Consider the following 22,071-nt stretch of genomic DNA (forward strand, 5'->3'; position numbering starts at 1 on the left):
TTTGTTAGTACCCAACTTTTTCAACACTAAACAAAAGATATCCTATCTGTTGAAAGGGAGAGCATCTCAAGGAATTGCAAACACTGCTTACTTACACACGAAAATATTATTCTAGTGGGGAAGTCTCAGAGCAGAACTTGTAAAAGAGGTGTACTGAAATGTAAAAGCAGATTTAGGAGAGGGAACAGTGCAAAAGAAGTGGCAAGCAACCGAGATGGATGAACAAACTGACTTGGAAAAAGGTGAGCTTTGAGCAGGGTACTGACCAAAAAATCAGCTGAGCTCTGCAGTTCTGATTCTGGAAATTCTACCTGACAGGAATAAAGCTGGTATAGGGATGGTCTAATTCATTAATTTAATGTTAAATAATTTTCAGCAATTGGAGAATTACGAATAGACTGAACAACTGCTCTGGATCAAAAAATGAGTGATACCCAAAGTAATTCTCTTGCACACCCATCAGACAAGTGGTGATGCATGATCTGGAAGCACCTTTCAGTAGGCCCCGGCATTTCGTAACATCAACTCTTAGTACAAAGAGTCATCGGAGCTATGGTAGGTGAAGAAGATTCAGGGTAAACAAGCGGAGAACCAGGCCTTTTTTGACTGTCCCACACCATCAGACAAGAGGTGGTACCCCAGGGCCGCCTTCCGCATGTGGCCAGTCTCACCCGCTAGAGGCATAAGGGCATCATCCCTGCTAACCAGGTCCCACCAGAACACACCTGTGGTGATGCCAAACAGCAGCATGAACATGAAATAAGCTGGAGAAGCAAGTTACACAACCAGTTCTCAACATGCTAAAGGGAAAAAAAGAAAAAAGGGGGTGGGGGGGTGGTGTAACCACAAGTCCCAGGGAGCCTGAAATACGTAACAGATAGGAAGCTTAAAGGGTGAAAACGGTAGACTTGGAGAGCAATAATGTTTGGGGATTTTTCCAAGAGGAGTCAATTGCTAAGCTACAACATTCAGATGTAACGAAAACGGAGCTTTTTTTTCATCCAAAAAGGAAAAAAGTGGGGGAGGGAAACAGATGAAGGGGAAAAGAAAAACACATTTGTCATACAATACAAGTAGTTGAAGTATTTTGGGAACAGATTTGCCATCTCTCAATTAAACATGAGGCAGCATGACTGTGCTTTCATTGCACAGTAGTTTCCACTATGATAACAAGTCCAACAACCGCCTCATTGTGGACCATGCAGAAATGAGAGGGACTCCCACAGTGCATATTAATGACCGACCTCTGATGTAATCGGGGGGGAAACAGCACCCAACAAAAATTACAGTTTTCACTGCAGCATGGAAGACAGTTCTTGCTGCCAAATAGAAACCATCAGGGAAGAATAGCTGAAAAAGCAAGGCTCAACTTAAGGTATACATACTACACGTCTTCTATACCCTCAGAATATACCTTCTGTGTGAAAGACACATCTCCTTCTCTATTTTTTTTTTTTATGCCTAATAAAGATTTTCCTGAGTTCATGCCTAAGAAACCTGGTGGCAGACTTCACTAAAGACGAGGATTTTCATTCCTTTGCCAACATTTTTTTGCTCCAGCTTTTAAGAAATACAGAGAACTGCCTGCTACAGCTTACAAATGTTTCCTCTGCTAAAAAGTGCAACCCTCCTTACTCAAATATGTAGCCAGAAACAAGCTTTCATAAGTATGATATACTCCATAATCCTGAAAATACTTGTGGTTGCTGTAAATGTTTTCTCTCCTAGTATTAGCAAGTCAAATTATATTCGACTCTATGATTAGCCTCTTTTGCACTTAAGAAATAGGAATTCCAACTGAGTTGAAAAGCAAAACTAGGTTTATTGGAGCACAACCTGTGAAAATTTTCAAATGATACAAGTAGAGCATAAAGACACCTCGCTACTGAACACTGGTAATTTTATTTCTTCTATGGGACAATCAGGCTGGTTCTGATTAAACTTAATTTACTCCAAAGTTGAACCCGTATGTGACTGACCTCATATTTTAAGAGAAATCATGAAACACAGGTCATCTTTTCCTCCTGCCTTTTTAGTTGCTAAAATCAGTTATCAAGGACTGGCAACGGGCATGTGGTGACAATGAAACAGAATGTTTTCAGGTCATGATAGTTCTGATACAAGAGATACCATACGGCATCCGTGTGAGCAGAATCACCAAACAGGTATGTGGATGCACGCTGGGTTCGTCACCACAATCAAATATTTAGATCAATAGCTCTGACATAGTATTTATTAACAGCCAGGGCTCTCAAAGAAAATCAGAGCTGCTCCTGTACCTGTCGCTCCTTCCGTGCGCTGCCCAGCAGAAGGGGCAGCCAGCCTGCATCTGGCCAGGACCCGCTGGAGGTTGTGGGTGCACGGACAGCACAGCTCCTCATCCACCCTTCCTATCATTGCTACCTGCCTTCTCCAGAACATCACTGGGCAAAACTCTGGGCAGCGTGCCTTCTGAGTCCGCCTCGGAAGCGGTAAGCCCTGCTAGGAAAGAGCTTCCAGAGATCCCCCTAAACCACACAGATGCACTAGCTGATATTCTCCACAGCTCATGCTTATTCCAGGGATTTTAGGCAAACTCAGCAGCTGGGGTTTAGTTTTGATTGGAGCTGAAGCATCTGTGACAAGTCCATCTACTCACACTACTTCTTCAATATTGATTAAACCTCGCTAATTTCTGGTTATCACATTGCTAATAGGCCTAGAATCATGGCACGGCGGAATCTTCTAGATTGCCATTGCTGCTTATTGCACCAGTTGCTGACCTTACTGCTCTTCTCAGGATTACTCTAGATGCAACACAACTGGTTGGTTTGGTTTTTTTAAAAAAAAAGAAAAAAAAAAAGAGCAGAGAAACATCTTGTTTAGGAATAATCTTCCTTTCTGCTGAGTTTCAACACAAATCAGCTGGCTGCTATTCGAGAGCTGCATGTGGGATGTGGCCATTCACTGATGACAACCATGCTGTCCTACATCTGTCCCTCTTCTAATGGCAAGTATTTCAATACTCTGGAATGTCTGGTTGTGTGAAAAGCAGTACAGAAATACAACTTGACCTTATTGTTATTGTCATGAAACTAAAATTAGTCCTTCAAAGCTCACTAGCAAAATTACTCAATAAAAAGACCCATTGAAAGGATATTTCCACAGATAATCAGATATGGGTACAGGCTTAAAATCTGTGTGACACCAATGAGTTTCTTGCAACAATGAAAGTGATGCTTTAGTATTGATGAGAGATCTCATGAATAATCTATTTAGCAGCTGTAATGAAAGAAAAAGAAAGTCTGATGTTAAAGGAAATGGTGCTAGAAGAAACAATGCCTTAGATTTCGGGGGGGGGGGGTGTAGGTTTTGTATTTGTTTTTTAATACATTTCTTAAGAGTATTATTATATTCTGCTAAGGAAATGTCTGCTTATCTGAAATGACTAAGCACCTTCTACACTCACAGGCATTGCAAAGAGCATCTCCAACCCCTTCGCTAGGGACACTTACAAACACACCGAGAATGAATTAATATTGGACTGCTCATGTCTGATCAGTAAGCACAATCTGCCTTGAACAGCACTGACCTTGAAATAAATATAAAACTGGGCCCGATCCCACATTCCTTCTGTACTTGGAACTCCCATCGAGAGCAATGGGAATATTCAGAGCAAAGAGACGACGGGACTGAGCCCCTAACACTGTTGTTATATTCCATGGCACTGTGCTGTTTGCTGACACGTGGTGACTTTCCAGGCTCAAATCTGGCAGACAGCTCCAGAATGGGATGTTCACAGAAACACCTCACTTCTACTTGTGCGTAAGGTAACAACAGGCTGAAGTCCACAATGCTGCCAGGTCAGAGGATGCTCTTGTTGAATTGGTCCATATTAATGCAAAATATGTGTAAAAAAACAAGTATTTTCATTTTCTACACAACAAGGAGAAGAATTACAGGCACCCACTGAACTCACACTTTGCCTTTGAAGCTAACCTGGAATCTCTGGCCCCAGAAAAGAATGTGAGCAAGACAGTAGAAAATATAAATATGCACCCAGCATTGTGACTTCATACCTAAGACTGAAACAATGCAGTGATAGATTGACAGACTCTTTTTCCTTAGGTTGTTGAAAGGTTTTTTTAGTCAGTTAGTCAAACGTTGCAACTCATTCTGAGCTGTAAGTTTAGAAGCGCATACAGGTATTAAAACTGTAGCGTTGTCTAGAACTGTCTGTTCTTGGGCTATTATAATAGAAAAGGTATCATCAGAAAATACCCACTAGGCCAGGACTTCCCTGGGATTCATTTCCATTTTTCTGACTCTAGAGGAAGAGCAGTGGGTGACCCCAAACACCTTTTCCAACCCAAAGAGGAATGTCACCACCACCCTTACAACTCCATGGAACGTATCGAGGTTCCTACGCTGTATGACTTTTCCTTTAGAAACACTCCCTAGGGAAGAAAACAAAGCGATCAAACAAAAAATCACCAGATACAGTGCTACATTAGAAAGAAGACACAGAATATTTCACACTGCCAGAAAACAAGACCGCCTACATTTTTAACTCTGGGGCGACAGGATTCTGTCTCTATTTGCTGTACACTCAGTATGTTTCATCAGCAAAATGAAAGTCATGTTTATGACCGATTTGTAGACCAGCAGAGCTGGAACAAATCATCAATGTTACAGCCTAATCCAGCCAAGAGTGCAAATACTTACATTAAGCAAGTATGTGCTTAGCCACTGCCAACAACTGGCAGGGCTCATTACCTCTGAATATTGTGCTGCCCATCTATAACTTACTTCAGATAAATTATAACAAGTACCTGTACTATACACTGCCTTACTCCATTCGGAATTCTGCATGAGCTTTGCTGCCTGCTCTCTCTGTCCTGGACAGGGTGGAAAGCTGACAGCCAGGTGCAGACCAAAACTTAGAAGACACATCTATAAATCACACAGGACACTCGAAAGCACCAAACGGCACCCACCCAAACAGTGACTTCAGAACAGTGAATGATCTTAGTGATCAGATTGCCACCTGATGGCCACAGCTGAAATACAATAGAAAATCAGAAACCTCGTCCCTACTTGGACTGAATCTGTCTGGACTTGGTTATGAAGCCCAGTTTCCACAAACTTCAAGCACTTTGCAGCGCCAGGAACTGGCATCTCATTTCACATGGGCTCACGTTCTTTAGGACGCAGGTCTTCTGCAGAGTGCTTTGCAAACGCCAGCATCAAAATAAAAAAGTCAAGGTGTCCAACACATGCCTCAACGAGACTCCACTATTCAGTTCATCTAGGCATGGTTTCCCAGTCACTCCACTGGTGAAAGCAACCGACTGTTGGGAAGAGAGTTCACCTCCAAAGGCACATTTCCCTCAACACACAGGGAGTCTTCAGAGTAAAGGAAAGAGTAGCTGGTGTTAGTAACACCTCACAGAGTTTGCATATGTAAGCCAAAGACCTAAAATTCAGTGCAAGACCATCTCTGGAAGCTAGTCTAAATTATTTGGGTCTCCTTCCCCCAGAAAGGATGCAAATTAGTGCCAAAACTGGTGACAAGAATTATTGCTGTTTCATTAAGGATGGGACTGAAGCACGAGATGTTTCACAGCTATACAAAAATGGCTTCTACTCCATCCACAGACAATATTCACTTAATTGTAATGGCTGTAAAGAAACAACAGTAAAGACTAAGTTACTTAAGATTCTCAAGTCCGTCACACAATTTCTTCTATCCATTCATTGCAAGAACCTTTCTCCTCTAACTAAGCTGTACCGGTATCTACAGCATCTGCTGGTGGATGCAGGTCAGAGAGCAACACATTCAGCAACCCAGCCGAAGTGCCGAAGAGCACCCTCCTGCACACAGCTGCAGAGCCATGCTCCGGAGGGTTCCATACAGCTCTAACTCCCACAAGAGGAAAAGTAGATTCTGCTTCAAATGAACGTTTAGTATGTCTTTTTTTTTTTCTTTCATTCATTCATGAAAACCCTTCATCTTCACAAGTTTCATACTTGAAAAAAGACGCGCAATAAACGTACAGGGAGGGAAGTGGTCACAAATGGGAAGTGGTTTTGCCAACATGCCCCTGTGCCAAAGGAGTGCCACACGATCCAATGTGACCTTTGAGAAATTACACTGCTAACACAATCCTCTACTTAATTTTTTAGTTTAATGGGCACTGCTGCTATATAAATTGCTGTGATTATGCCTATTTTTTCCTCCATGGATGCTGAACGTACCTGGAAATATCCAGCTTGAAATAATATTTTTCTTCCCTTTGGTTAGCTCTAATTTCTGCGTGCCCCCCCCCCCCCCCCCCAAGTCTTGCGCCTTGAATAACTGATGACACTAATACATAAAACATTGTAGACATATTTCTCAGTGGAGTAAGCCTCTTTCTCCTTTAGAGCACATCCATAGGCTTTCACAGGCTCTCTAACTTTACTATCTGAAAGCACCCAAAATGTTACAATACAAAGGAACTAGGGACAATCAAAATGGTTCCAGGTAAAGGTCTGGTATTTCATATCCCCTGCTCAGGACAGAACGGTTGCACAGTTGCAATAGGCCAAGTCACAAGTTACTGGCTTTGTTCCAATGGCCAAGCCAACCAGCTAAATTCCACTAAATAGGTGTGCATATAAAATTCAGATTCAGATTCTGCTAACCTTAAATCAGAGGTGACACCAGCACACACCCTCCTTACCCAGCTCTAGCAGACATTCAAATGCACCTCTTTTAGCCTGTTGGTCTGTATTTTCCCTTAAAGCACTGCAATTATATTTTACTTACACACTACAAAGCACAGTATTTCAGGAATGCTCAAGAAGCCGGAAGATGCTGATTTTGTAAAAAGGATCCTGGCAATGAGTGCTCAGGTAACACAGTCCTGACAGATCCAGCTGTCCAAAAATCCATTTGCCAATCCCACTGTACCTCAGTCACGTCACTTTGCAGCAATTAACACCTGTTCTGACAAACCCATAAAAATCATGCCATCGCAAAACACATTTCCAGGACTATTCATAGAAATTTTTATTTATGCAAGTCATTGAAATTAAGTCCAAAGGAGACACAAGTTTTAACACATCTCCTGTGTAACATTTCAGAAAAGAGCAAACTATTTGCACTTCTCTCACAACAGGAAACTTTCACTGTTACTGCTGTATTTCGGTGTCCTAGTCTAGCATACAAATCACTCCATCTTTGCAATCGATGTTTAAGGGTGTAATACTTGAAACTTCCCTGAACCTCTGTCAAATGTAGAACTGCTGTGGAATACATTAAAAAACAATTTAGTCCTGGAGAATACTAAGAACTGCAGAGTTATTCAGAGATGGAGACAGTGAGGGATGAGGCAGAAGGAGACAGGACGAATGAAAAGGAAAAGGACTATGATAAAAATTAACTATTTGCAAATATAACACCTTTCCCATGTTTACTTTGTATATTCATTTTTCAAGTTTCCCATTTATGGTCTGTTCTGCTTGATTGTAACTGTACCTCTCAAAGCAGATTCAAGTCCTTTTATCAAAAGGAAACAGAAACACCTTACATCAGAAGTGAGCTGTAAGAACAGATGATGACTCACTACAGAGCAGGAGAGTTAATCAGACGTCTTTTTAGATAAACATCCTAAAAAATCAGTTGCTTCAGAACTTGGCTGTAAGAAGAACAGGTATTAAGAATTTAAAGTGCCTTCGGTTTTAAGTAAAAAAATATAACTGTTTTTTTTTATTAAGGGATTTCTGCTGGCAGAAATGAAGAATAAAGCTCGAAACAGTATTTCAATGTGTTCCTTAATATGCATTTTCCTCTAGTAAAACCAGCAGGGAAAGTGTCCAAATTACTCTCCACTAAATGCCAGTATTATATTTCCAGTAAAAGTCTAGTTCAACCAGGCATCAAAAATATTTCCATACAAGATCCTTTCAGAATCAAACTTAAGAGAATGTTGTTGTCAGTAACTACACTTCACCTGATCTCTCTGTATTCAGCATTTTGTTTTCTATTGGAATTTAAGACAATATTTCTACAAATTGTGCTATGTTAAAAAATTAATTCAATGCATATTTGGCTGCAGTAGATAAAGTAGGTTCTTTTAAGCAAAAAAAGCTCTACTATCTTATTATTAAAGCCACTGGAAAAAATATTAGCCTTTGGGATTTCTGTCTCTAAACTATTTACAAAATAATAGCTCCAATGAAGCGTCACAAGAAATGTACAATGCATTACACATACAGTCATAACAAACATTTGTGAAGAATCTATAGAAATAATGTAACAGAAAAATGCAGAAAGGAAGAGATGAAAGCCTAAAGAAAATGCTCCACTTCGTAAAGAAAAATCATAATTGCTTTTCAGTGGCTTGCTTATTTTTGCTACAAAATACCTCCCCTTTAAAAATCTATAAAACTATAGAAATGGTCCAATTCTACAGAAATTTCTTTCCTGGAAATGTAGTAAAGTGGAACTTTAAAAATGACTGCAAGATAAATTTTCTGCTAAGAGAAATGTTACCTATTTAGAATAAATAAATAAATGCAGTTAGACTAGCTCTCCAAAAACTATCAAATGATGCTGGATATTTCTCTCAGTCCTGGATGTCAAACCATAGAACAAGAATAAAGCATTTGTAAGTCTCCAAAAGGAGACCTTGCAATTGGAATTCACATCTTTGCCAAGTGCTTTTCGGCTGTTGTCACCGTCTCATTGTCATTCAACTCACTGTGGGTTCCCCAGGGTCCAGAACAGGAGTCCTGGCATTATTAACATAGCAGATTAATAGCAGTGGGAAAAGACATTTTCACAAACATGCTAAATATTAATATTAATCGATAACAATTTATATTTCCTAACATGAGCCAGACAAACATACCCCAGGCATGGAGGAGAGGAGGGAGGGCAGAGCAAGGAAAGGGACAGTGTCAACAGACTATACAGAATAAAAGGGAATCAGTGAATCAATGCAGGACAGAGGACTGAGCCGTGAGGTGGGTGTCAAAAGCAGAGCTCTATTTTCAGAGGCACAGAGGCACACATTTAATGCCACAATATAAGTTGGATTTTCCATCCCTGGCCGAAAAAAAAATCCAGTGAAGCTCACCAATTTTATATCATACAATAAACGGCAGAGCTCTGCAAAAACAGTGACAAATTGCTTCATACTATTTTTACCATCCTGAGTAACACTGCACTCCACAAACCTGATTTTCCTCAACACTCACAACACTATATAGGTATTTTTTAAACTCAGATATGCACAAATTTACCACATTTCTAGATTTCTATTTCAAGCTATTTTCTACCACCTACCCTTTCTATTTTAAAGCAAAAAACTTTGTAAAACTTGTTGCATTTTTTTGAATGGATTAGCCTAGTCAAGTTTTTTAAAATTCAGTCTTTGAAAGTCATCATCTCACATACTTTTTAGTTAAGAACAGCAGAAGTCAAATGCACAGTTCTATTGCTAAAGAGGTTCCCAAAGGACCCACCCCCCAATGTCTGTGTTGCTTAAGCCAAATCAAACTCAAGACCTCTTAGCAGAACATAAATCCCACCCAGTCACTGAGCTGAGTCCCCCTAGAACTGTGTACGACCAGTGGAGGTTTGATTCACAACATTCACAGACACGTATCTGCAGCCACCTCAAACTTCACTTTGACCCAAGAATGTTTTTTCCAGACCTGAAAGTCAAGTGAAGATCTGTGCGAAAACTCCTCTTTGTACAGAAGAGGCTGCCCGAGCTCTGCCCCAAACAGGACACACAAAGGGTTGTCAAACGTTAAGCTGACGCTTTTATCTTTGGAGATTTTTTATACAACCACATTAACGGGCACGCTGAAAGAACACACACTGTCTCTGTGCGCAGATCACAGCAAACCTTATGATCGCCAGAACGGAGGATGGATGAGGACACGGCACTGCACCTCCACCGCTGCCGAGCCCCTCTGGGAGGGCTGCACCTTGCCGAGAGGCTCCGAGCTGGGTGCCCCACGCCGTGCGGTGGTCGGGAGCTGGGCTGGCACATCACCCCCCAAAGCGCTGCCCTGCCTGGGCTTAGCAGCAGGTCTGCCTGCTTCTGCATCCAGAGCTGAGCATTCTGCCCACATTGGGGGGGCACAGGCTCACTTTACCTGTTACAGAAAGCACCCTGGCTTTGGCTGCTGCTCCCCAGTTCCTACTCACGACCCCCAACTTTTCCTCAACAGAAAGCATGGTTTGGCCGCGGTCCCACGTCACTGTCCCAAGCACAGACAGGGCGCTGCAGAGAGGGACCTCTGGTTAGACCATGAAGGTTCCCTCCTAGAACCACGGAGCCAACTTTCTGAGATTTGACAGTGCCTGGGAGCAGAGGATGGTGTTCAAAAACTCAACTGGAAATGGCTTTCCCACTCCCTGCGGATTCGCTTTCGAAGCACATGGAATGCTGGAGGGGTTCACAGCCGGCCCCTGCCCGGCTTTGAGCTTTATTTCAGTGCTCCCACACATCCTTCACCTGCCTCTAGAGCCCACCAAGCCTAATGGTGGCCTGCAACAAAAGTCACAAATAATTGTGTTTTCTCTGTGTCCTGGGCATCTAGACAGCCTTGTCACCATATTGTCAGGCCTTTTTTCACAACTGTTAAAATTAGAAATCACCCACTGATTTTTCTTAACAGTAACTGCCCATAAACTGATGATGCAGCTTCATGGAGAGAAAAACATCGTAACAATCAAGCACAACCAACAGCAACTGAACCTCAAATTTGCATCTGACCTTCGTGGCCGAGGTGCAGCTCTAACTAAATCCATTCTGTCAACTTCCAGCTGAGACTCAACCTGTCAGATTTCAAACATGCAAACAAGGAAAACTCAGCAAAGACTGACTTAGAGGTCTACCGAAGATTTCCCACCGTTAGGCTGAGGAGTCAGGTTACTGATACTATGGGAACAAACCCGAACTCCTTTCCTGGACCAAGCACCTTTCCTCCAGCTACCATGTTCGATGGATTACAGAAATATTTAACTACTATGAAAAAAGGGAATTTTAATGGAGCAAGCAATGACAGTAAGAAACACAACTTTTTCTAATCCCATTCTCTGCAGAGAGCTCTATTTCACCTCTAAATATTTCACATCCTCATTTCAACAAATGTTTGCACTGTGAGCACCAGTGCAGAGACTACTGTTTGGGGCATTTTTTCCTGCTCACTCAAGTGGTCTTTAAAGTCAGGCTTTCCTCTCGATAAGAAAAAAAAAAAAGTCCTGACAAAGGACTAAGCATATGTTTAATCCTCGTGCTTTTTGCCACTGAAGCCTATTTACAAGTCATTTGGACTGTGAAAGTGCTCCTAGACTTTTTCTGCAAAATATAGGACAGGAATGACAGCAAGTTCAACAAATGACAGTGGGATGTAACAGTACATATAACCCTTCTCGAACACTTTGTGAAGAGGTACTGCTCAGCAGGTAGGTTTCCTGAGCATTTGGCAGATGGGTTACAGGACTTTCCCAAGGAGCTGAGAGTGAGTGTCAGGCAACAGTGGATAATGTTTGTAGGAATCTCACGATCTCCAATGGAAAATCTCCCGATACCAGGTAACTCTGCAGTAGTTTTATACCCACTCCGTTCACAATCACGCTGCAGTATTCTTATGGCTTAGCTTGACAGATCCATTAACATTATTTTTAAGCTGGGAAGATGTGGAAGCATGAGGCAGATGGGGTGTTTTGCAGGGCACGTAGCCACATCTGGGCAGAGGTACGCTAACCTGCTTCCCTCTGCTCTTTTCCAAAGCAATCTTGGGTGTTGCACCCACCACCTGGCCCTATTTAAAGCTACTACATTATTCTAAAAAGGATTATTTATAGTAAAAACACTCCCGGGACTACTGTATTTGTATTTCAGGGCTGCTGCATCCCCTATTTCCTCACTGCTTTAATATAGCCCGAGGCAGAGCGGGTGAAATGACTTGCGATGCCACTGTAATTTTTATCAAGGCTTGTTCCTGGTAAAAAGCCTCTTTGTTTCAAAGAAATGTGATTTGGCCTTTTTCCTCCTCTGCTCTATTCCTTGGTTAATATACCACTTCCACTTGCCCTGGGGCTAAGAAAGGTATTCCATGGAATTGGTCAAATCTCACTGTTTTTCTTCTAAATCACAACTGGCTTTTTTTCCTCGACCCTTGCTAAGCACTATCTAAGCTGACAGTCTGAACTTGAGATTTTATTTGTGCCTTAACTCTTCAACTCCTGGATTTTAGCAGTCACATGGCCACGTTAAAGAGATGCATGTCAGGACTGGTCAATCTGCTCTGGCAAAGGAGAGACTGCAGTGATTAAGAGCAAGGCAGGAAGGAGAAGCTCTGGCTAATGTTATTTACTATTTGAGGCAAATTCAGCCATCTCTGAAAGTGGTATATTCAGCCATGTAGTCATTTACCATAAAATTGAAAATAAATATCTTCTGCTCAGCTGACAACTTTCAATCTCATTCAAGGAGTTTAAAAAACACTTTGGAAGAATAACTGCAGAAGAATATATTAGAATATAATATAAATGGAAAAAACATATAATGAAACACACGAGAATTTAGACGTGGCATTGTGGAAGCTCCAATTCCCCACTGAAAACAATTCTCTCAGAGATATGTATTGCAACAGCTTGATTTAAGTTAAAAAATAGTATGGATGCTTTTTTAAAAAAATAAATAGAAAATCCTGTTCTCTTCAAATAAAAAGTCCAGGCTAACAAAAATATTCGAAAGAAAAAAAAAAGAAAAAAGTAGAAGAAAAAAAAAGTGTGGTACAGATAGCTAATGGGCTCAAACACATTGGATAAGCAGACTTTGGCTATCAGAGGCCCATGATCCTAAGTAAAAAGAACAGGGCTTCCTCAAGTAAAAGGCACGATTAAAGTTACAATTAAAACCATAAAAACCACAAGACAACAGAGAAAAGAAACCCAAGTCTCGACAGCTTTACCGTTCTTTCGCTAGACTGGTTCTTTTAAGGAGACCCACCATAACAGCATTTGCTGTAGGAAAGCTTAAACCTTTTCCCAAGTGACATTATACTTCCAGGCCCCTCTTCTGGAAATAAGACATAAACCAAATCCTGCCATGAGCCCCCATCAGGGACCTGCCTGGACCTCCAAGGAGTCCAACAGAAGCAACAAACTGTAGCAATATGGAATACTGAGCTATAGCAGTACAAGATGACTAAAGCAATGAGCCTTGATACCAGGTGAGGCAGTCAACCTCCGTGAAACAGTTTGGGAATGGGATCCAAAGCCTAACTTACACGGGTTACACGTTCGTATGTAGATGAACCAGTGACACTTTGCTGGGCAGCTAGGGCTTCTCCCTCTGCATCAGCATCCGTGGCACAAGGAACTGATACAGAAGTGCTTGGAGAAACATCATTCTTTCAAAACTCCTCATGGCAATCCCATAAAAAATGATACACAACTTTGAAATTTTATTTCATTAGAAGAAAAGCATAAATTAAGATTATTTTTTTTTAACAACACACTCCAAAATATTTCAGTTCAACGCTGCCAAATCACTTCAAGATATTTCAGCATAACTTTAAGGAACAACCAATATTTTAGCCTTGTTAAAAAAATTCCCTTTCTTGTTGGAAATTAAATGATACTGATAAACTCCCACACAGCAATTAAGATTTATTCAACAAATATTGACCAGCCCCATCAGAAACTTTTTACAACTGAACGCACACAGTTCTTGGTCTAATTTCCTAGAACTAGATATCTGCGTGTAAGCTCACAAATATGTTATTAAAAATATTAATGGATCTACAGTGTCCCAGACAAGACCAAAATAATGTGTATTTTATTTAATACAGAATTGGTTTATTTAAGTACCAGTGGACTTCTACCTAAGTTACTAAGTTTAAATTTGTAATTTTCAAAGTCTTTTCAAAAGGCAGGCTCTTCAGTCCTTATGTACCACAAAGAATTTTTCAACACAGTAATGCTTAACCCAGATTTGGGATTGGTTAATCAAGTTTTAATTTATTCTGCCTCTCACATTGACAAATAGGGTAGATTTTCCTATGAAATATATGCCAAACCCAGCATTCAAGCACACTAATAAAATATACTTTGAAAGCAGAAGCTGCTGCAAAATCTTGTTTGCTGCTCTCCTGCATTTATACAATCCCCACGGTCTCTAATACAATGTATAAATTATAAACTAGGCGTTGCAGGATTTTTTTAGAAATCTCTAAACTCATCGTGTTTGGAATCAAATTCCTCATTTAACAGCACTTGGAAGCACTGCACATAGTTGACAGCGTAAGAGAAAAACACTTCACCTCAAAGAAAAACCTTAAAGCTGGACCATGCTTCATTATGCAATATATTACTGCATCTTCACATAGGAAATGGGAGTAAACATCCCAACCAGACCTTTAACAGTGACAATCGATCAAGACTTCGCTTTGTGTTTGGTCTGAACGAGAGCATCTCCATCCTGAATTACAGGACAAGTCACAGTCCCTGATGCAGCAAGTTTTCAGTACTGTTCAGCAATTTAAACACATTTCTAAACTTTGCTACCCATAAAATTGTATTCACATAAAGTGGATTAAAATTGCAGAAATGGCATTCTGCTTTCTTGTGGTTCTTCTTTTGAGATCATTTTCCTAGATGCAGCAAACATGTTTACATCAAAATTAAATTCAGACAGGAAAGAGAGTTCATTAAGGGAAGCACAACCCAAAAGTATACAAAGCCTTTACTTCTCTCAAGACAGTACCCACACATTGTTGTGAAAAGCAATGTATCTTTAAGTAGTATAAATATTTCTTCTTGTGTTCACTGACACAGCCTCTGTCAGAGCATCTGTGCAGAAAACAGAAGAAATGCAGCAGCATGCAAGACAGCCTTTCCTACGGCGTGCACATGTGCACACACACACAAATACTACAGGATTGTTGCTGTGCCCCTGTCTGCAAAGTGAACCTGGCCACTTGATGTTCATTCCTGCACAGCGCTGAGATCTTCTGGTTTTTATTTTCAAGCTTCCCAGTGTTTTCCTTTTCTAATGCCTCCATTTTTCTGCTCCCTTGATAGTCAAATATATGATAACTTGCGAGATCTCTGACAGGTCAAATGGTATTTTTCTTCATATACGTGACTTTAGAATGGTGAAATTGCTTAAAGATTTCCCGTACGTACTGCATAAAACAAATAAGGCCTTATAGTAGGGTTATTTGACATTTGTTTTCTACTTAATACCAGGATTTTCAAAATCGTCCTTCATTGGTCAGCTTGGCAAGAGTATAAAAACTGCAGGTAATGCAAGCAAAAACAAGTTGGTCAAAGCTCCCTGATCACTTCCATCAGAGCGCATCTGCAGAGTGTGGTTCCAAAAGCCAACACCACGAGGATGCCAAGCAGCGTTCCCACCATCTCTCTGGACTCTGAGGTACCACTGGGCTGCACCCTGCATTAGTCATATGCTCTACAGAAGCAATTACCTCACCAGGAAGACCCAGCATTTCTCACCAGCACAGACAGAATCAAAAGTCCTCATGAAATCAAGCCAAACTCTTCTGTAATTATCTACGAGGCGCAGCTCACTAGTTAACAGGTAATCAAGTACCAGTTCCTGCTGCAGCATCAAAAAATTCTGCTGACTTCTTCATGGATACTGCCTTTGCCATATCATTTCTTCCTCTCTCACCCCATTCTCCAGCCTAACCTCAAAAACCACCAGGAACAAGAACCACCTCTCCCAGAGGACCCCTCCATGCCCAGGTTTGGTAGCAAGTGTCAACAGTTATTTGATTACTAGTGTTAATTGGAGGCTTGATTGGGCAAGGAACTGAAAGGAAGGCACTAGCCAGCAGCGCTCGGCAAGCACAGAGAGGTGGCTTTGCCAAAGTTCTGTGCCCCAGAGCGGCCAGGGCACTCTGGATACAACCTTGAAAGAATAAAGGGAAGGAGGGAGCCACGACATACTAATATTAACCATTCATCCCCACTATACCAGATCAAACCTCTTTTGTTTTCTCTCTCTTCCCCCTCCCAATGCAAACACAGACACAAACTTTCAAAAAGCCTCTATGCATCTGAACAAACCTCTCTGCAACACAAACAAAATCCCCAACGCTTGCCACATCCTATCACAACTGTAATAAAGATGTTTATAGTTTTAACCATCAAATAAAGTGCTTAATTCCACCGAGCTTGTCCCCTCCACTCAGTCACTCCACAGCTTCATTTAGCAGGCCAGTGGTAAAAAAAATTCATTAATTTTTATTAACAGGGAGAGCCATTTGTTCCCTGTGACAATATTTGACTTGTCGAAATGATTTTCACCTCTGCCATGAGGTGCGCGCTCCCCACATACATCACCCGATTACTCCAGGAGCGGCCAGAGTTGCAGTCATTAGCCAGTGAATTAACGACAATCCACAGCGCTATTAATCACGCTGACAAAAGCGTTAGCTTGCTGCTGACCCGAGCACGGCTCTGGGACACGAGCAGAGGAAAGGAGAGCACAGCCACAGGGCTAGGAAAGAAAGGATTTTTTTCCCTTTTTTTTTTTTTAAGCTGCTGAGGCAGGGAAAAAAGGGATAGAGAAAGAAATCAGAGAGTAACGGTGGAGCAGGAGCAAGCTACACATGGAAACTGAGGAAGGCACAAAGGTGCTAAGAAGAGGCGGAAAGAAGGAGAAACATCAAGTCACCTACTGTATGTAACTCAAAAGTACTTTAAGCATCACATATTAATTTCTTTTTAATTGCCTAGGTGGTTCAGACAGCTTATTCCATTGACTTTCACTAGGTACACAGCAAGCCTCCAAACCAGCTGCGGTGACTTGCTGCGGTCTAATGTCAAGTTTCTGTCCCAAGCTGCCCTCCCCTCCCCACCTTCCACACCAGCATTTCCTTCTCTCGCAGTCTGCAGCTTTGTACATTAACAGAAACTAAAAGCAGTGGCGGTATATAAGGTAATGCTTTAGACGAGAAAATTTCCTATCTCAGATTCTGCCATCCCTTCTGTAACTTCCGAGAGAGAGAGAGAGAGAAGGCAGGAACTGTAACCTCTTAAAACAGCAACAGGGGCCAATTTTGGAAATTCTTGGAAATACAGCTGGTTTGATCAAAGCTTATTCCCAAAGGCCTCTCCTCTCTCTCTCCGGAGATTTCAAGTAACCATGTTTCATAAGGAATTGAATGAATCCTCCTATCCTACTTCCAAAATAACAGTCTCTGAAAACTGTTGGCTTCCAGATCACACACCACTTGTGCCTAGAAACACTTTGAAACTGTCAGCATAAACCACGGTGCTTTCTGGCATATAGCCCCATTTTTATTTTTTTTTTGCTTTAACATGGCTTCTAATTTCAAGTTTCTTAACATTGTGCAAAATATTCAGAAGAGAGACACACCAAACCCAACCACTGCAATTTTTTGAAAATGTAATGTTTTTTAAATGGCACAGTCTTTGTGCTCTTTATGACAGTGCTGCACTAATCCAAAACAATACATGTATTTGACTGCAATTTTTAAATTGAAAAACAGCGTCAGCAGAAACAGCCAAGAAGGGAAATCTGAAGAAATGCAGTTCCCGTACGAATGCATGAGGAAGGAGACTTACGCATGCTCTGCGGTAGTGGAAGAACAGGGAAAAGAATGATTCTTTGCAATAGTTTTGAATGTTCCTGCTGTATTGTACAAGCAGTGGCAAAGAAACTGCATTCTTTCGGTCTTGCCCTGTACCATCAGTTCATAACTCCCACTAAAGCAGTTTCAACAGTGAGACCATTGAAAGTTATGAAGATAATAAAACCATGGTGAGAATTCCAAAAATCTCTTTCGAAAGTTTTTACTGCTTTTTTTCCATTCATGACCTAATAAGGGATTTAACGGAGAATTTTCAGAAGTGCCCAGTGGATTCTTCCCCCTCAATTACAAAAGCACATACAGCAAAACACTGTAACTAGGGCTGCCGTAACACAGACGGTGAGGACCGGTGCCATAAAGCAGTTCTTGGGGTGTTTGCAGTGTATCACCACCTCTAACAGACATTATGCCTCCACTGCAACCCACCATCTACTAATCAATTCTCTGCACTCTTGATTCCCTCAGTCACCGTTTATCTTTCTCTTAAACCCTTTTTTAAAGGCAGTGGAACTGCTACTAAACAGGTTGATGTTTCACTCTTACCATATAAAATAATTTTAGAACCTGTTTCTTGTTACTCCCTTTCACCAGTTTAATTCTCCTTTTGCAGCGAGGAATGTCGTAAGGAAAGCTGGGTTCGGAAATCCATGATTTCCTGTCAGTTAATTCATTTCAGCAAAACAGAAGGCAAGGTGATATTCCTGTGTAATGCTGCAACACTGATACAGTAATAACCAGGGGCTATAAGGGATCCCATCTGCTGCCATTTTCACTGCACTACTGACAGCACCAAGTACCCACCTTGTGCAGATTTATACTCTTCCACCCTGAAGCCATTTTGCCCCATGTACAACTTCTACGAATTTAAAATCAAAGCAGGAACATGAACTGGTCTAGGTGTAAACCACTAACCCTGGTTCTACAGCTGACTTCACCCATTTGGATTAGCAAAGGTTCCTATGGCCTTATACACAACACAATCAACTACCTTTCATTTTTTAAGGACTCAGTTTGGAGGCAAAAATAGCATTAATGCTAATAAACAGAATTCTACCTAAAATTTGTGCTGCATTGAACACCTGTCTGGAGTGATCTGTTCCAGGACTAGCTCACCAGCGCCAGCCAATCCAGCCAGGTTTTAAAGATGACGGCAAAACCAGGGCTCTCTAGGGCAGCCTCCAGCACCCACCTCCCTCAGGCAGGAGCCGTTCCTCCCTCCCTGTCCGATTCCTTGAGTTACGTAGAGAGCACAACTGCTAGAGGACATGACAGAAACAGATGGGGAATGAAACAGTCAGCCATACTACACCCTCCCCTACAGGTCCACACCATGAGTCTCTTCAACTTCCTCAGTAATATTACATTCAGCATCCCTATCTCCTCACTCACAGGCAAGAGATGACTGGTTTGAGTGATGAAACTGTTAATTGTCCCACTTCACAACTGGTGCTTGCCTCTCCATTCCACCACATTTTCATCCCATCGGCACCCAGGCTAGTTACTCCCTCCACTATTGGTTATGAAGATTTTCATTGAGACTTGATAGCTAAATCCGGAAGGATTTACTATAAAACTTGATACCACTCTTTTAGTATCTTTTAGTAGATCTACACAACACAACATTTCTTCCTCCTGTATTTCTCGTGCTAGAAATACTTTTGTTGGGCCACATACCACAGCAAAATGATTCATGTTCCAGGCTGCCCAGTAACACCACCGAAATGCAAGGTCTTCTCTTCTCTACAGCTTGGACTTTGCCAGGCCACAGCGTACAACAGTCAACTGCAATTGAACAGGCAATTTTTCTGCCTTTGAAGCTATTATTAAGAAAAATATTTAAGATAAAAATATTTTTACATTTTGCTTTTGACTGGCTAGCAATAGTCCCACATTGTTTGAAATATTAACTGCTACCAAAGGGAACTTAAAGCTTTCTCCTTAAGAGGAAAAATCCTTATGCTCTCAACCAGGTGTCTAAATGACTGTTATTTTTCACTGTTTATCCTTCCGGAAAACATGCAGATGCACTGAAAATACACCAATCAAAATTAGCATCTTATTTTTATTCAGAACTAAATACAGCTACTGTCTTCTAATATTGCATGTTAACATCATCCACCCAGAACAACAAAACAAAACAAAACAAACTCTTCCCAGATGCTCAAGAAAGCTCTATACCCTGTAAAGATCGCGTTTTAAAATTAATTAAATAAATAAATTGATTTCACTTTTTGTATCTTCTGTATTTTCTGGTGTTTAAACTTAGTGTGCGCAGCACCAAACTTCATCAGACTCCATCTCTGCACCTAGTTTGCTGCTAAGCCTCTCCTTTTGCTTTCCTTTTTCATGGCAATTCCCATTCTATCCCTCTTTCAATAGGTGATTTTATATCTCACCTGAAAATCTGTCTTATCACCTGCCTTTGCATTCATGTCTTTCTTCCTACGTTACATATTGTTTATTTCTGCAGTCGATTTAGAATACTGCATGCATGGAAGTTACTACAGAAAGTTTTCTTTTTGAAACAATTTTTTAAAAAATTAATTTCTTAAATCAGTGGTAGGTTCTTTGTCTCTTTTTGATTTTTTAAAAGATTTTTTCTTTGAGAAACCAGATGTCTGGCTTTGAAAGAGAGAAAGACCATCTTTCACTTGCCTGGGGCAAGGTGTAGATTCAGAGTTCCTAGCTTTACTGCTCTTGTTATATCCAGCACAAAGACAGAAAGCAAAGGCACTTTAAAAAAACAAACAAAACCAAACAAAACCCAAACCAAATCAGAACACACGCACACAAAAAAAGAAAACACCAAAAACCCCTTACCTCTTCTGGCTGACCAAATGCTAGGTGTGATGCATGACTACCAGCCAGTACAGCTCTAAGACAGTGAACAATGAAATGAGCATCTCCGTCTTTATTTTTGTCAGGTCTTAGCCGTTCCTGAGAGCTCTTCCAACTGAACTCAGCTCACTATTTGAAACACAGCACCTCCATGTTTCTTAGATCTGTGCCCTGGACCCTACTGATCTACAAAACTGAGGAGCAAGAATTAGGATGTTCACGTACAGTAAATGATAACAGCTGCAAAAGCCTGCTGCTGCCACCCGACAAGATAAGAAACCTTTTCCAATCAATTTGTGGATATGATTCTTGCTATCCTGGATCATGATTCTTTTAGTTCATTCTCAAAGCAAAACAAATTAAAGCTCAATGCATATGAAATGACCGCAGTTTTTTTTCAAGGTTCTCAACTAACTGAAAAAATAATAATAATAAAAATTTAGATCAACTTAATTCACAATGGAATCTGTTTTTCTAAATCTGGGACATCTTAGCCCCTGCATGCTCTCTCTTTTCCTTTTTTAAATTTAGGTCATTTCAGGTCAGAGCTCAAATTTTTTAGCTTTTCTGAAATAAAACACTATTAAAAAAATATTCAAGTCTCTTGTTTGGACATTTTTGTGATTTTCCACTTTTCTGACCAAAGCTGCTTTCCAAATTCTGCCTCCAACACCTTTTTCTTCTTTTATAAATCAATTACCTGTTTAAAAAAACCCAACACTACTTAAATCTAGACAGACACCCTCTACAGAGAGGGCAATTTACCACTCATGTCATCTTTTCTGGATTCTAAGATTCATCAAGGCATTTACGTAAATATGTGTAAACTGAGCACATTAATCTGAATTCGATCATCTCCACAGTTGTCCATGCCAGCATCCATGTCAAGTTTGCCCTCCTTTTGTAAACACAGATTCAGAGATCTAGAGATCACAAAAACGAAAATCTGGTGCTTAATGTTTTTTCCGTACCACTTTCTGGCTGCTTTATATCTTCTTCTGAAATGCATGGTGAATGAAAACATTAAATGTTTCACAGACTTTTTAACTTAGGGTCTTCATCCCCACATATTTTTCATATTACTCATATTCCCCTGCTTGAGTTAAACTCAAACAGGCCTGGAACAACTTCATTAACATAAAACCACATGATAATAGCAAACAGAACCTTTTAATGGTTTATTTTCTTATTATCTTGTGATATATTTCATCTTCTCCCCCTTTTCAGAGTGCTACTACATTCTGTTTTCACTCTGCTTGCTGGTTCAAACGGAGCCCCAGCTTGGCAGCAGGGAGCAGTCACACATACAACAGCAGATTCCATTAAGTCCAGAACTTTTAAGCTCACAGACTACAAAACACACTCTTACTCCCTTAGTATATATATTAGGTCCAAACTTTTCACACCCCAGAACATCTTCTACCACTCTACACCAGTTGCAGCATTGCTGCCATGTAAGCATCCATAAAGTCAATAAAAACACAGACTTGGCTTTGCTGAGAGATCAGAGCGGCAACAATACTGCCCGTTATCTACTGATAAGGGAACCCCCTCCGACCAGCTGAGCCTGTTCTTTCAGTTCCTTCGCCCTCAGTC

General features: G+C 40.9%; 1 pseudogene; it reads right to left on the reverse strand.

Annotated features, from left to right (window-relative positions):
• Positions 1-570: 570 nt before the first annotated feature.
• The window catches only part of LOC119144550, a 149,225-nt pseudogene continuing 127,724 nt past the window's right edge, over positions 571-22,071 (reverse strand).

The sequence above is a fragment of the Falco rusticolus genome, chromosome 3, assembly GCF_015220075.1.
Source record: "Falco rusticolus isolate bFalRus1 chromosome 3, bFalRus1.pri, whole genome shotgun sequence".
Lineage (NCBI taxonomy): Eukaryota > Metazoa > Chordata > Aves > Falconiformes > Falconidae > Falco > Falco rusticolus.